Source organism: Bombina bombina, chromosome 2 (assembly GCF_027579735.1).
Source record: "Bombina bombina isolate aBomBom1 chromosome 2, aBomBom1.pri, whole genome shotgun sequence".
Classification (NCBI taxonomy): Eukaryota; Metazoa; Chordata; class Amphibia; order Anura; family Bombinatoridae; genus Bombina; species Bombina bombina.
In genome coordinates, this window is record NC_069500.1 from 582867000 (window position 1) to 582884799 (window position 17800).

Consider the following 17800-nt stretch of genomic DNA (forward strand, 5'->3'; position numbering starts at 1 on the left):
CCCCTAGAAACTTTAAACTCAGTTTATGCTCCCTCTATCTGAGTACACTGGTTTTGATAAGCATCTGTAGTGTCTTATATTTTAGGTAAATTTTCACAATCTCAAGTTAAGATGTAGTGTATAGGATGCATAGACATGTGCTTATGATCATTCTGATAATTTAAATACAATGCCCTATTCTTATACTATGTATGACTAAATACCTTACTAAAATAGAAAAGATAGGGAAGGTATCTCCCCTCACCCTTTCCCACTCTGTGTATCAGAGTGGGTCATATCCACTATCCCTTTTTCGTCTGTGTCCAGTGGTGACAACAATCCCTGAGGGGAGATACAAATTACATTCCTTACTGATAGTGGTTTTAACATAAATGCCATGAGCTGGTAAAATGACCTTCATATTATGGGCCAAAATGTAGATGTTTTACATATATACTTATGTCTGTATTCATATTAAGAAATAGTTACTCTGCTCTTGGTGGCTCTGCCCTCCCATCCCCATTGAAAAACCTAGGCTTAGGCCTGGGCTCATATTATTTCATCTATATTTGCTTCATAATACCCCCTCCCCCATACTGTTTACTACATGCATAAAACATTGCTACATTAGAACCTTGACACCTCTTTATTTCTCTTCACCTCTTCTTTTGACTACTACCGAGCGGTGTTTACCCGCTGATACTGGTCAAACGAAGAGACCTTGTTATAAGAAATAAGGACAGAGGGCTTAGACATTAATTATTTTATTTTTTCCATTCCTTTTGTTATTCTCCTCCCTGAGGAATACCCAAATGTCTTGAGATGAAGGTGTCAAACATTTACAGATTGCCTTGTACAATAGTGCAATGTTATCATTCTAAAATATATCACTAGAAATGTATAATTTTTGTGGTTATCATTTTAGGTGCTGTATTGTTTCCTATATCAATTGGCTCATGAGTAGCCATCGAATTAACCACTGTTTAATGCTATTTAATATATTATAAAACGAGATTCTCAAGTTATAGATAACTAAGTATTGTACAATTATCACTTGTTGTTATAGGTGATTTAACGGTCAATTGTGTATTCACTGTGTGGTAACTGCCTACCTTGTTCATGTATAGTACTTGTTATACTATTTTGTTGACTTTTCTTTTGTCTCAAGAATCTCAATAAAAGATTATTTAAAAAAATATATATATATGTTAATACAAAAAGAAAAATACCGGTATCTAGAGGGAATTTTTTTTTAATAAAAACTAGTTTCAGGATTTTTTACTGCTTTAATTTATTCTTTATATTAGCGACCTTTTTGAAAATAATTTATAATAATTATAATAGTCACTGTGATGAGAGCAGGATGTGATGTCACTAGTATGTGGGCGGGGCTTAGGTCCAGTGTCTGTGTCGCAGTTAGTTTAGTACAATCAACCTGACTAGATGTGTATTGTTATGCTCTGCAATAAAATAGAGTTGTACCATCATTGCTGTGTCCTGCATATGTCCAGCATCTCATGACATGGTGTCAGAAGTTCTGGACTGCGCTTCTGTTCCTGTTCGATTGCAATGTCAAAGTTTACCCCACCTGAGCCTTTTGACTTTTCTCAGCCTGCAGCTTGGCCCACATGGCGTCAGCGGTTTCAGCGCTTCAGGATTGCATCCAAACTGAACAAGGAGAGTGGTGAAGTACAAGTTAATTCTCTTTTATACTCTATGGGGAAAGATGTAGAGCCAGTGTTCAATGCTTTTACTTTCCAAGAAGGGGAAGAAGTTAACTTTGATATAGTTATGGATAAACTCAGTGCCCACTTTGTGCCTAAAAGAAATGTGATTCATGAGAGAGCTTGTTTTCACAAACGTAATCAGCGTGTGGGAGAATCTGTGGAGTCATTTGTGCGCAGCCTGTATGAATTAGCTGAATTCTGTGAGTTTGGTGTTGCTAAAGAAGAGCAAATCAGAGACAGAATAGTTATTGGAATTGCAGATGCTGAAGTCTCCCTGAAGCTGCAGTTAGAGCCTGATTTAACATTAGATGGGGCTATTAGGATGGCCCGCCAGAGTGAACTGGTGAAAAAGCAAAGTGCTGATCTGAGGTCTGAGAGTATTGTGGATGAAGTGCAACAGTCTAGGAAAATTACTAGTGAAAGGCACAGTGTGAGCGGTAGATCTAAAGTACTGGAAAGGTCTAGAAGTGGATGGGCACAACATGGCCGATGCACACGGTGCTACCGGGCTCATGATCAGAGTGCTATATGCCCGGCCAGAGATAAATGATGCAGAAAATGTAACAGAATAGGCCATTTTGAAGTGGTGTGTAAAACTGAATACATTAAGGAGATGTAGGTGGACAGTGACCAGGAGGGTCAGGAAGTGTCTTTTGTGGGGTCTGTTGTGGAACGGACAAGCTCAGAGGAAGATTGGAAAGTTACTTTTACTGTAATGGGAGCCAAAGTTGATTTTAAGATTGACACAGGAGCAGATATCACTGTAATGTCTTTTGCTGAATTCATGAAACTGCCTCGACAGCCCCAGCTGGCGAAGGTTACTACAAATGTCCATAGTCCTGGTGGCCGTTTTGATTGTGTGGGGAAATTTCTTGCCAGCTGTGAGTACAAACAAAGGAAGTTCACCATGTGGGTGCATGTGATCCGAGGTCAGTGTGTTAACAGTTTATTGAGCAGAAAAGCAGCTTGTGACTTGGGCCTCGTGGCCAGAGTGAATGAGATCTCTGAAGATATGTTTGGCGAGTTGGGCCTACTGAACTGCAAACCTGTCCGTATAGCACTTAAAAGTGACGCAGTCCCATACAGTATTTCTACTCCTCGTAGAATTTCGTTCCCGCTCATGCCTCAAGTGGAGAAAGAGCTCATGCGCATGAAGTCTATGGGGGTTATTGAAGAGGTTGTTGAAGCAACTGATTGGTGTGCCCCTATTGTTCCAGTTGCAAAGAAAAACGGAAAGGTGCGCATCTGTGTGGACCTGAAAAGGTTGAATGAGGCAGTGAAGAGGGAGAGATTTGTGCTGCCGACATTGGAAGATATAGCCCCGAAGCTGGCTGGGGCGAAGTTCTTTTCCACATTAGATGCTTCTAGCAGCTTTTGGCAGATCCCCCTGGATCCAAAGTGCCGCAGACTGACTACCTTTATCACACCGGTAGGTCGGTTCTGCTTCTGCAGACTCCCCTTTGGGATATCCTCCGCTCCTGAAATCTTTCAAAGGGAAATGAGTTCTCTCCTGAGTGGCCACGTGGGCACAGCGGTCGTCATGGACGACATTCTAGTGTATGGGTCTACAGTGGAGGAGCATGATCAGCGTTTGAGTTGTGTGCTGCAGGCTATCAAAGAGTCTGGGCTGAAGCTGAATAAAGAAAAATGTCATTTTAGGAAAACTTAATTTTATTACTTTGGGCATATCATCAACGGGGATGGCATCAAGCCGGACCCCGAGAAAATTCGGGCTATTGAACAGATGAAAAGCCCTTCTGATGTACATGAGCTGAGACAGATATTGGGCCTTGTAAATTACGTGGGCAAGTTTCTTCCAGATTTATCTACAGTTTTACACCCTATCACAGAGTTGCTTAAGAAAGATGTTGCCTGGGTCTGGGGACCCTCACAAGAAAAAGCTTTCCTGCATGCCAAGTCCCTGCTGGGGTCTGCCCCAGTGCTGGGGTTCTACGACCCTTCAAAAAAGACTGTGGTTAGTGCTGATGCAAGCAATTATGGGTTGGGGGCTGCACTCCTGCAGCTGAATGACAACAAACTACAGCCCATCGCCTACTGTTCCCGCACACTGATGGCTGCGGAGTCAAAATACGCTCAAATTGAGAAAGAGTGCCTGGCTGCAGTTTGGGCCTGTGAGCGCTTTCAGCGTTATCTAGTGGGTTTGGAGAAATTTAGTCTGGAAACTGACCACAAACCGCTAGTCCCTCTAATCAATTCTTATGACATTGACAAAACACCCTTGAGATGCCAGAGACTTTTAATGAGACTGCTCAGGTTCAATGTTCAGGCAGTGCATGTGCCGGGGAAACAACTGGTTGTGGCAGATACACTATCCAGGCTCCCGCTGGCTGCTGCTGAAGAATCCTCCACGGAATCGGATGTGAAAGTGTATGTTGATTCAGTTCTGGCCTCTAAGTCCATTTCTTCAAGGGAACTGAAAGCGGGCCAAAGTGTCAGAATTAAACTGGATGATGAGAAGAAATGGAAGACGCCTGCTACGGTAGTGGGCCGCTCTCTAGAACCAAGGTCTTACACAGTCCTTACAGAGGGAAGGACGGTTACACGCCGTAACCGAAGACATCTTCAGCCTGTACCTGAGAGTCTGGAACCGGATACCTCAGTACCACCGCCGGTGGGATCCCCTGTTCTAAGAGAGGTGCCTTCCCCTCAGCAAGATCACAGCGGGGATATATCTTTGCCTCCAGCAGACTCTTGTTCACCATCTTCTGTATCAGAGGACAGTTCATGCAAAGTTACATCAAGCGGAAGAGTGGTGAAACTTCCGGCCCGATACAGGGACTGACTTTAGCTAGAACAGTGACCGGAAGTATGGGCAGAATAATCCCATGGTCACTGTGGACTAGGGTAGTCTACCCCGATGTCCAGTCAGGATGTAATTTATTTGTTCATGTTTTCTAATCTATCTGTTTTTATAATGTTCAAAAACAAAAATGTTGTTGTATACCCTGTTGGTGTACCTTGTTATTTATTATATGCAAATGTATGCTTTGCCTTTGAAAAAGGGGAAGATGTGATGAGAGCAGGATGTGATGTCACTAGTATGTGGGCGGGGCTTAGGTCCGGTGTCTGTGTCGCAGTTAGTTTAGTACAATCAACCTGACTAGATGTGTATTGTTATGCTCTGCAATAAAATAGAGTTGTACCATCATTGCTGTGTCCTGCATATGTCCAGCATCTCATGACAGTCACTATTTCTTTATTTTGTGCAATAATAGGTCCTACTTTATGTTCATTCTGAAATTCTTTTTTCTCTTTTCTGTCAGTATTCTCTACCGATTCTATTACTGAATCAATATATTCTTCTTTATTATTCTTTTCATCAAATCTTTATTTGAACACAGGAGCTTATGCTAAATATGTTTTATAATGACTTCAATTTCTTCTTAATCTACACAGTTAGCTTTTTGGGTTATTAATAAGCCAGTTTCTCAAATGGCAATGTTTATACTCAATATAATTATTTATGTCCACTGGTTTAAAATAATATTTTTGTTTTAACTTTTCCTCCTTCAATTTAAATTTCTAGATCTAAAAGATTAAAATACATTTGACTACATTCCAGTTTAATTCTATCTGCCATTGATTTCTGTTCAAATATTGCATAAATTAAACTTATTTATCCTTAGTGCCTTTCCAAATAAAAAAGAAATAATCTATATATCTCTTATATGTCACCAGATTTGCATCCAAGTCCAAATTAACATATACCAACTCACGTTTCCATGCTGACATATATAGGCTTCCTTAACTGGGTGCAAATCTGGTGACCATTGCTGTGCCACTAATTTGCAAATAAAAGTTATTTGTGCATTTTTGATTTTAGCTTAGATGGAATATTTTGCTTAAAAAGCACATTTTATCAGGGATTCCTCTACAAAGATGTTCTGGTCAGGGGTGTAATTTTCAGTAAACTTTTCAGACAGGTGTTTTATCAGGGGAAGTATCTTGTATAGCCTGTCATGCTAGGGGTCATTTGTAGGAAGGTACTGGGCATTATCATTAAAATGTAGAAAAAACACAGCAGTTCATATCTATCCCTCTTTATAATCCCTGGAACAAGAGGGTGTAGCCAGGATGGGTTGCTGGTACCAGTAGGAATGTAGACTGGGTTTTTAACTATACTCATTGTAAAATATTTTAATTTCTGTCAGTGGGGTGCAAGAGGTTTTATTTTTTAACTTGGCGAGAGTTTAGATTAGCTGACAGATACTGGCTGGCATATAAATTTGTTTAAGTAGCTATGTTCTCAAACATGTTGTCGGTCAGAAACAGGCTAAAATAATTTATTAGCTCACACACTGAAATGCAGTGGCACGCTATGTAGTGCTCTGTTCCAGCGTAAACTTTACTAGAGCACTCAAAAGCCGAAAAAAATTATATTGCTCGCTTGCAAAAGTTGGCCCATTGGATGTTCTGAACGCCTCCAATTAGATGGCGGTAGGCTGGGAGAACCATCATTAGAAGCCTCACGTAGGGGCTCTATTTATGATGCTGCTAGAGTGTCATTATCAGATACAGCAAAGGTGTCACTCTATAAATCACGTGCAAGAGTAAAGTAAGCCATTTCTGCAGAATACTAACATGCCATGATGCAAAAGGTGAATTTTTTTACTCCTAGCAAACACTAACTCCCTCAACCCACCCAGTAATTCTTACTTCCATCCAACAAAATGACCCCAACACACCACCCAAGAAATAAAACAGTACTGATCTCAGTATAGCAAACTGCGATCAGATCTAAACAGTTCTACCCAACAAAATGAACCCTACACACTACCCAAAAAAAATAAAACAGTACTGATCACACTATAAAAAGCTGTGATCAGATCTAAACAGCACTGAAAGGGTTAATAAAAATTACGTTAACAGTAAAAAAAAAGAAATCAGATCAGGTTGGTCAGACAGAGCGCTCCAAAACTATTGTACTGATCAGAGTGATCACATTAATAACAAAAAATTAGTAAAATTATTAAAATAAATATTTTTTTTCTATATTATAACTGTATATAACTGCGGGACACTATGTAGCACTGATCCCTCTTTCTCTCTTGCCTCAGATCACACTGAGGAAAAAGAGAAGCACAGGCAGTGCTGACTGCCTGAGTGCAGGAGTGGCCCTGGATGGGAGCAGGAGCCAAGAACAGGAGCAGCCCAGGATGGGAGCAGGGGCTAATGTGAGTATTGGCTATGTCTGACACAGGAGGCCTCATGACAGCTAACATGAGCCACCTGTTGTCTGAAGCATGTGTGCTGAGGGTGAGAAGAATGAGTCAGGAGTGAGGGAAGCTGAATAGGGGGCTGTGGTGAAGGAGACTTTGGGTAAAGTGGATGCTGCGAGGGTTTAAGTGGGGGCTCTCTGTGAGGGAGGGAGCATGAGGATAGTGTTATCTGTCAGGGAGGGAGGCTAAAAGAGTAAGGAGAGGGCTGTGTGGGAGGGAGGGGGAGGAGAGGGATCATAAATGAAAGGGGGTTGAGAGAATGAGAAGCCCTGTTTAAGGGAGAGGGAGGCAAAAAGAATAAGGAGGGGGTTATGTGTGAGGAAAATGGGACTGAGAGGGTAAGGATGGACCTGTGTGTGAGGAAGGGGGGAGCTGAGAGGGTGAGGAAGGGGCTGTGTGTGGTTGAGAGAGAGGGGGGCTGAGAGGGTGAGGAAGGGGGCTGTGTTTGTTTGAGAGAGGGAAGTTAAGAGGGTGAGGAAGGAGCTGTGTGTGTTTGAGAGAGAGGGAGGTTAAGAGGGTGAGGGAAGGGCTGTGTGTGCTTGAGAGAGAGAGAGACAGAGGCAATAAGAGGGTGAGGAGGGGGCTGTGTGTGAGGAAGAGGGGAGCTGAGAGGGTGATTAAGCGACTTTGTGTGTTTGAGAGAGGGGAGCTGAGAGGGTAAGGTGGGTGCTGGGTAAGGGAGATGATTCCAAGAGGTTGAGCAGTGGGATGTGTAAATGAGAGAGGGCTAAGTGGATGAATGGGCTGAGAAGCTGACAAAAAGGTTGTGATTTTATTGGGGGGGGGGCTTCATAGATTCTTGCACTGGGGCCCTGAGGTTTCTAGTTATGCCTCTGATGCACATATATTTAGTATAAAAACATGTTTCAAGTAATCTACCTCATCAGGCAAATGCCTACTTTTACACATGTATGTTTTTTGCCTCAAGCTCCTCATAGGATGTAGCTAGAATGTAAATCTTGGCATGCATTCCTATTTTACTATCCATACATTTCCTTGGCTCCAAATTCTCCTTTTAAGCATTCCAGCACTGCTACTCTGTGGTTTTAATCCTGGGTCTTGGCATTCTCTCTTGTTGATATCTTCCTGGTTTCTGATGTTTGCTTTTCTACCTAACGACAATTCTTACTGACTGCACTGATATTCAGTTTTCATAATCTTGTTCGTACTTGATTTGGTGCATCAGTTTTGTTTTATTCTACCTCTGGTTGCTTCCTGACCCCTTACTAGTATATAACTAACAATTCCACATTCACAGAAAAGATATATACAAAATAATTATAAATAATCACAAATATATATACTGCCTATATGAAGGCAGTATTTAAAGTTACGTAGTGCCAATTGTGAAAAAACTTGGAAGTACACATGACTCTATATAAAAATGTACCTATTAATAAGACATCACAAGCCACTGGCAAAACTCACAGTTCTGACTATTCTGTTTTTTTTTGTATCTGATATTTAAATGTGATCTTACCCTATAAGTCTTTGCACCTACACTTGTCTGTGATTAACTGTCTCAGTCACTGGATGTAAACCCAGCTCGCTGTTACAGCTACTGTGTTTGGCCAGTAGCATGGGATGTGTACTCACTATGATCTGAGAATGTAGTTCACTTCTGAGATTTATATGTCTAGGGAGGGTAACAAACAGCTGTAATACCCTTTTTGTATTTTAGCGTGTTTGATTGAAAGCTAGCATGTATGGCTCTGGGTGGTTAGGGACCTAGGTACAAAGGCGCCTTGATGTGGCTCCTATCATCGTTATCCAAAATGCGGTGTGTGTGTGTTTATATATATATAAATTAAGAGATAAAGTTAGGGAGAAGAACTATTATTTTCTAAAACACCTAAATACTGGTGTTTAAAAAGTAGAAAAATCGATTTCTTTAAAACCTAGACCGCATTGGCTGATCATAGGCCTGGTGCAGACCCCTAATAGTAATATAGATTCAGAATATTTTTATAGGAGAACAATATTATAACATAGCAGAGCTATATGAGGGTACTATGTATAAAGTAGGGAAAACAGCACTCAGCAATGGTCTACTCCTAATTGATCTAATATGTAGATTAAAGGCTGAAACATTGTGTCCAAACACAGAAACATCTAACACACACCGGTCTCTTCAAAATACCATGATCTTTATTCCTACAACATAAAACAAAACAAAAGAAGCATGCTATTGCAAATAAATAAAATGCCACTGCAGTGGATTGTCTGTCTGAATAATTATATATGTATTATTGCTATTACAAACAGACAATAAATGTTAGAGCTCCCAAACATCTAGGTAGTATGAAAGGTAAACAATGGTTTATAGCAGAATACCAAATATAATTTGTATAACAAAAAGACATAAATAGAAAATCTTAAACCAAAGTCCTGATTAGAGAGACTGAGTTGTTATCTGGATAGATTTCTGTATGTCTCAAAGTCACTGTTAGAGATGGTATTCAGCATTGCAAAAAAACTGACAATACCGAGGTAAAAGCGTCCTCAAACGTAAGTTTGCCAGATACTACAGTTCTTAGATTTATAAGCTTGTATATCCATGAGCGGCACTTCAACTTAAACAAAAGCATACGACCTTGTTAGCTTGTTAGCAGCGTGATCCGGGTAAACAAGGCACTTTCAAGAGGCATTCAGGTAAGTGGACCGGGACTCCTCCTCCGACAATCTGTCAATCCCAATTGGTTCCGTCTGTTTCTTTGCTCGAGAGAACACAGGTCAGACTTGAAACTCCATTCTTGGGCAAATAAGACTCGTTACGCCTCCGCCTGAAACCTTCCGGACCGTATAGTATGCACTATCCAAGCTCACAGGTGCTATACGTTTGCTGCTGTTACTCAGAATGACTGGGTCGACGCGCGTTTCACCCCACAATGCTGTTCAGTCGGAGCCTCGTCAGGACTGTCAATCATAAATAGGACTTGCTTCTTTTATTCATTGCTCACCTTAAGGAAATGGTAAGGTGTGTCTGCATTAGCCAATCATATGTGCTCAATTGGTTACACCTCTTTATCTCTTCTTATATGCTACGTTTGCTTCGATTTTCACTTTGTAAAAGATACTTTTCAGAATTAACATAAATATAAAGAAGAGGAAAACCATTGTATCATTAACAGGGAAGCATATTACTGACGTTTGAGGACGCTTTTACCTCGGTATTGTCAGTTTTTTTGCAATGCTGAATACCATCTCTAACAGTGACTTTGAGACATACAGAAATCTATCCAGATAACAACTCAGTCTCTCTAATCAGGACTTTGGTTTAAGATTTTCTATTTATGTCTTTTTGTTATACAAATTATATTTGGTATTCTGCTATAAACCATTGTTTACTTTTCATACTACCTAGATGTTTGGGAGCTCTAACATTTATTGTCTGTTTGTAATAGCAATAATACATATATAATTATTCAGACAGACAATCCACTGCAGTGGCATTTTATTTATTTGCAATAGCATGCTTCTTTTGTTTTGTTTTATGTTGTAGGAATAAAGATCATGGTATTTTGAAGAGACCGGTGTGTGTTAGATGTTTCTGTGTTTGGACACAATGTTTCAGCCTTTAATCTACATATTAGATCAATTAGGAGTAGACCATTGCTGAGTACTGTTTTCCCCTACTTTATATATAGTACCCTCATATAGCTCTGCTATGTTATAATATTTTTCTCCTATAAAAATATTCTGAATCTATATTTTTTTTTGGAGAAACTTAATAGAGACAACAGTTCCCAGTATAACAATAACCTAACTAGAAAAGAAAGAAAGGCCCTAAAAGAATTAGCTGAGAATGCCAATGTAGTCATTAAAAAATCGGATAAAGGGGGGAGTATAGTTGTACTAAATAAAACAGATTACGAAAATGAAATAATGAGACAACTCATGGATACTAACAACTATATGGTCCTAAAGGGAGACCCCAAGTTAAATTATATGCATCAATTAAACCACTTATTGGATGAAGGCCTAGAAAATGGCTTTTTAAATAAAGCAACACATGACTATCTAATTAACAAGCAACCAAAGACCCCAATATTTCACATTTTCCCGAAGGTGCATAAAAGCACTGAGGGGCGCCCCATAGTATCAGGGTTGGGATCCCTATTGGAACCTGTATCAGAGTGGGTTGATTCCATTCTTCAACTCCTAGTACTTAACTTGACTAGTTACATCAGGGACTCCACCCATGTGATACAAAAACTAAAGGATGTGACTTGGACCACTAAAAGTAGATGGCTAACACTGGACGTTGTATCACTTTACAGTAATATATCGCATACACTGGGTTTAGAAGCAGTGAAATATTTCTTGAGTACACGTAGTAATTTAGAGGTGGCATTTCAGTAATATGTGATAAAAATAATAGAATATCTTTTGACACATAATTATTTTTGTTATGGAGGGGTGTTCTACCTGCAGAGATGTGGCACAGCTATGGGGGCAAAATTTGCACCCACGTACGCCAACCTATTCATGGGGTGGTGGGAGCTGTGCCACATCAATGCAGGTGGAAACCCCTTCAAGGAACACATTAAACTATATAACAGATTTATAGATGATCTCATCTTGATATGGGAAGGAGACGAGATCACATTGGAAAACTGTCTAATATACATTGAATCTAACAGAATGGGAATCAAATTTACACATGAAGTACATAACAGTGAGATTATTTGTACCTCACGTTGCGAGGCAATACACTTAGCAGAACAATTGAGACAACTATATACAAGAAACCAATATCCAAGAATGCATTGTTACATGCAAAGAGTAATCACCCCAAAGAAACATTTAGAGCTATAGCAAAGGGCCAACATATCAGAGTAAAACGTAATTGCTGAAATGAAACAGATTATCTAAAAGAGGCTATGACACTAGATAAACAACTGAAAGATAAGGGTTACAATAAGCAAACTATTAAGAATGCCCGCATGGCAGTGTCCACAAAAGAACAGGTAGACTTGATCAAAACCAAACCAAAGAGAAAACCTTATTATGGAGAAAAAGAAAAAAATAGAATTAAATTTGTCACACAATACTACCACAATATAATCAAATTTGCAATATAATAAAAAAACATTTACCAATACTGAAGGCGGATAATAGCCTAGCAAAAATAATAGACAAAAATTGCTATTTTCATATAGGAGAGGAAAAACGATAAGGAACATGGTCTCCCCAACAAATATCAAAACTACAAAACAGACAACATGGCTACAGACAAAAGGACTCTATGGCCTAGATTTAGAGTTCGGCGTTATCCGTAAAAACCAGCGTTAGAGGCTCCTAACGCGGGTTTCTTACGCACTCCGGTATTTAGAGTTTATTTACCGCCACTCAAAATACACCTAACGCTCACCTTTCTACCGCCACCTCAGACCCAGTAGTAAACATATACCGCAAAAAAAAACATCCACGAATCACAAAACAAATATTACACAAAGTACACTTACACTCATACAAACACAACACTATCTTTATTTTTCTTATTTTTTTTTTTTTCATTAAAATACAAAGGATTAAAGTTGCGAGATCTCGGGTGTTTGAAAAAAATCCACACAAATCCATTTTCCCATTGACTTACATTGACATACGGGAAAAGACCCTCATATACCTACATCTAACTAATAACATTATCACAAACATACACTCATCGATGCATACAAACAATATACACCACATGACATACACAAAATTTTTATTTATTACAAAAAGAACACGATTTAGCGACTTTTTCACACAAGATCATGACGTCACTCACTTTACGAGGAAAACCAGTCTTAGAAAAAAAAAAGAGAAATATTTGGAGCCTCCATTGACTTCTATTGGGAAGACGTGCTCGTGCACGCGAAACCCTCATTTCCCTAACGCACGCAAATAGCGTAGACTGAAAAACTCCAAATACCAGCGCTAGAAAATACATGATTTCATGCGTTAGACCTAGCGATGATAAATAGATCAAGAAATGACTATTTCCCTATGGTGGACATATGGTTTTTAATATTAAATATTCACCACACCATAAATATTTTTAACACTTTTAGATTACATCAACTAAAAATCCCCATCACTAGTAACACATTATTATTTCAATAAAATTACATTTCTGGATTCACAAACACTACACAATGGGAAACATCTCTCATTTACCTTTATTATTGCATTTCAGTTATTCAACTCATATGCTTGCAGCAACTGCATATCTACATAGGCTTAACACATAATCACTCATGGATGCACATACATTACGTTTAACATTCACTCATACATGTGCATTCAAATGATGGGGGACAAACACATTACATTCTCTACAGGAATCACAAAACACAACATATGGATTTGACTGTACTTGTAACATCATGATTCCATCACCAGAAACCATTAGGAATTACGTACAAGAAGAACATCATTACACCAGATTACAGATGTCACTTTATGGGAAGGAACAACAATGCCAGACCGCTATATACAAGTCAGCATATGTGGGACACAATCACAATATATACGTACATGTACATAACACGCATCACCCATCACGCAACCACAAAGCACACATTTAGATTTTATTCAGCACACAATAACAATGTAGCACAATACAACAACACAATGAGGATTTCACAACTACATAGGCAGGGTAATAATATCATGACGTCATTAAAAGATTCAACCATACACATCACAGATTCACCACTGTACCGCCCCTTTAGGAACTTTAACACTCAATACTACAATACAACATATACGTAAACCACACTTTTGAACAGCATTATTATGGAGATTTCAATGGGACAATTAAGAAATATTGTCAGATCGCAAATCACTTATATATACAATACTACAGATGACAGCCGGAAGTTATTCAGTATTAGTGCCATTTGAATGGGACGCATACAATATTGACAGCTCGGCAATCACTTATATATACAATACTACAGATGGCAGACGGGAAGTTCGGAATTATTATTGCGATTTAAAAGGGACGCATACAATATTGACATCTCGGCAATCACTTATATATACAATACTACAGATGACAGCCGGAAGTTATTCAGTATTAGTGCGATTTGAAAGGGACGCATACAATATTGACAGCTCGGCAATCACTTATATATACAATACTACAGATGACAGCCGGAAGTTATTCAGTATTAGTGCCATTTGAATGGGACGCATACAATATTGACTGCTCGGCAATCACTTATATATACAATACTACAGATGGCAGACGGGAAGTTCGGAATTATTATTGCGATTTTAAAGGGACGCATACAATATTGACAGCTCGGCAATCACTTATATATACAATACTACAGATGGCAGACGGGAAGTTCTGAATTCTTATTGCGATTTTACAGGGACACATACAATATTGACAGATCGACAATCACTTATATATACAATACTACAGATGGCAGATGTTACTTTATCGTTTACAAACAATATTGCATCAACATTGATCGATCACATTCGATGCACATTATACACAACTATGCACTTTCATTCATGTTAGCCTGGACGTGTGCTTTTTACTATAAGATCGCGTTTAAGAAATATTGATTACGCATATGATCAAACATTACAAACATGCACTGTATGTGTGATATTTGACACTTTCACATTGAGAATCATTGTTTGAAACTAACATTTCAGCAAACAACAAATAAACGCCCACTGTGAAAGCATTCGCGCCGCTCACATACAAACAGGTGAATACAATCAGCAAACATTACAAACTCACTACCATTGGACTAATCGTACTATAAATCCCCCAAACAACATGGCCAATGCATCACTTGTGATCCACATCAGATCAAGTGCTTACCTTGTTACGCTGTTTTGAAAGATGGATGACGATGACATGGTAGACGCTGCTGGTGGTGCTATTGGCGAACTAGCTGTTGGTCGAATCAGGCAGCCTCGGCGGCTCAGACCGAGACGAAGGGGTCGTCTGGTTCGAGGTCCTCGTGTCTACAGGGTGAGACCCACCTTGGAAAACATGAGTGACTTTGAGGTTTTTGATAAGTATCGGCTCGATCGCGAACAGCTCATTGGCCTTTACGAGCTTCTTAAACCTCATTTGGAGCCACGTATACAAATAAGGACTGCTGTTCCCCCCATGAGTAAGATGCTAAGCTGTCTATACGTCCTGGCCTCAGGGAGTTTTCAATCCGGAGAACTGTACATGCATGGCCTGGCTCAAGGTACATTCTCTGGGGTGTTTAATAACTTTCTGGACGCCATGGTACGTATCAGTAAGCAATACATAGGATTCCCACAGAATGATGGTGATTGGAGGCGCCTGAAGCGGGAATTCTTTGATATTGCTCAATTGCCCAATGTCTTGGGAGCCATTGATTGTACCCACATTGCGCTGCGTGCTCCAATTGATGACTTGCCCTTCAGAAATCGCAAACATTTTCATAGCCTCAACGTGCAGTATGTTTGTGACGCACGGATGAGGATTATGCATGTGTATGCGAATTTTGGAGGGGCTTGTCATGATGCCCGCATCCTCTCTCTGTCGTCCCTGTGGAGACAGTTTGAGGAAAGACAAATGCCCCCTGGTTATCTCGTTGGTGAGTATTTGTGCTCAACATGGTTAATTATTTTGACAATTGCCCCTGTATTTTTTAACTGTTAGCGTCATGTTCAGCTATAGGATTAAATTTAACCATTTGTTATTTACCGACGCTAATGTCTAGTTTTATTGAAAAGCAGATATGTAGCATGTCTTACCTTAAGTGTTCAGATAGAGAATGCAATGTAACCATGTAGTTAGCATTTTACACAAGGTTTGGTTTAGTCAAAATACGCATATGTAGCATGTCTTAGATGAAATGGCAAGATATTATCTCATGCAATTTAACCCTGTCATTGTCTTTTTCCGCTAATGTCTAGTTTTATTGAAATGCAGATATGTAGCATGTCTTACCTTAAGTGTTCAGATAGAGAATGCAATGTAACCATGTAGTTAGCATTTTACACAAGGTTTGGTTTAGTCAAAATACGCATATGTAGCATGTCTTAGATGAAATGGCAAGATATTATCTCATGCAATTTAACCCTGTCATTGTCTTTTTCCGCTAATGTCTAGTTTTATTGAAATGCAGATATGTAGCATGTCTTACCTTAAGTGTTCAGATAGAGAATGCAATGTAACCATGTAGTTAGCATTTTACACAAGGTTTGGTTTAGTCAAAATACGCATATGTAGCATGTCTTAGATGAAATGGCAAGATATTATCTCATGCAATTTAACCCTGTCATTGTCTTTTTCCGCTAATGTCTAGTTTTATTGAAATGCAGATATGTAGCATGTCTTACCTTAAGTGTTCAGATAGAGAATGCAATGTAACCATGTAGTTAGCATTTTACACAAGGTTTGGTTTAGTCAAAATACGCATATGTAGCATGTCTTAGATGAAATGGCAAGATATTATCTCATGCAATTTAACCCTGTCATTGTCTTTTTCCGCTAATGTCTAGTTTTATTGAAATGCAGATATGTAGCATGTCTTACCTTAAGTGTTCAGATAGAGAATGCAATGTAACCATGTAGTTAGCATTTTACACAAGGTTTGGTTTAGTCAAAATACGCATATGTAGCATGTCTTAGATGAAATGGCAAGATATTATCTCATGCAATTTAACCCTGTCATTGTCTTTTTCCGCTAATGTCTAGTTTTATTGAAATGCAGATATGTAGCATGTCTTACCTTAAGTGTTCAGATAGAGAATGCAATGTAACCATGTAGTTAGCATTTTACACAAGGTTTGGTTTAGTCAAAATACGCATATGTAGCATGTCTTAGATGAAATGGCAAGATATTATCTCATGCAATTTAACCCTGTCATTGTCTTTTTCCGCTAATGTCTAGTTTTATTGAAATGCAGATATGTAGCATGTCTTACCTTAAGTGTTCAGATAGAGAATGCAATGTAACCATGTAGTTAGCATTTTACACAAGGTTTGGTTTAGGAGAAATACGCATATGTAGCATGTCTTAGATGAAATGCCAAGATACAGATTTATATATAAATTTATTTTTTTTATTTTATCTTTCTGACAACTTTTAATATGGATTATGGTTTTTAACAAATATATTTATACAACAATATACTAGTTTAAGTATTCTGTTTGAATTATGTTCTGTTCTAAATTTATAGGTGATTCTGGGTACATGAGCCGGCCTTGGCTCATTACCCCCTTGCGTAGCCCAACTGATGTGTCTGAGGAGCGCTACAATAGGGCTCATAAGAGAACCAGGGCGGTGGTTGAAAGGATGTTCGGGCTCCTGAAGATGAGATTCAGGTGCCTGGACCGTTCTGGAGGAGCACTCCAGTACAACCCAAAGAAGGTGGCTAAGATCGTTGTAGCCTGTAGCGTCCTGCATAATATTGCACAGCGGGCTGGGATGCTGCAGGCCGTCCCGGTGGACAGAGACCTCCTCAGAGATGAGGAGGATGATCCTGTTCTAGAGGGGGAATTCCAGGACGAGGGACTTGATGTCAGAGCAGACGTCATCAACCGCCACTTTAGACGGTAAATAATAGAAGTTACACTGGAGTATTTTCAATAGATGTGAACTCTAGGGAAATGACAAGTAGAGAATTGTGCAAACATGTTAGTATTGATCAAATGTTAGAATAATCTTTATTTCTCATAATATAGGTGATGCTCTGGGCATTGGGTCCTATAGCGAGTCTTTGCCACCTGGTTTTTAAAGAGGACATCAGATGGTAAGTAGAAATGTATGGACTGTTGCTGGCATGATTTGTACACAAATACATCATATGGCATACATTTTAAAAAATATAACTTTGTTTACACATTACTTA

The 17800-nt window shown here is 39.2% G+C and overlaps 1 long non-coding RNA gene across 1 annotated transcript in view; it reads right to left on the reverse strand.

Moving 5' to 3' along the window:
• Nucleotides 1-17800, reverse strand: part of LOC128647910 (uncharacterized) — a 112596-nt gene that overhangs the window by 73313 nt on the left and 21483 nt on the right. The gene's annotated exons all lie outside the window — the stretch shown is intronic.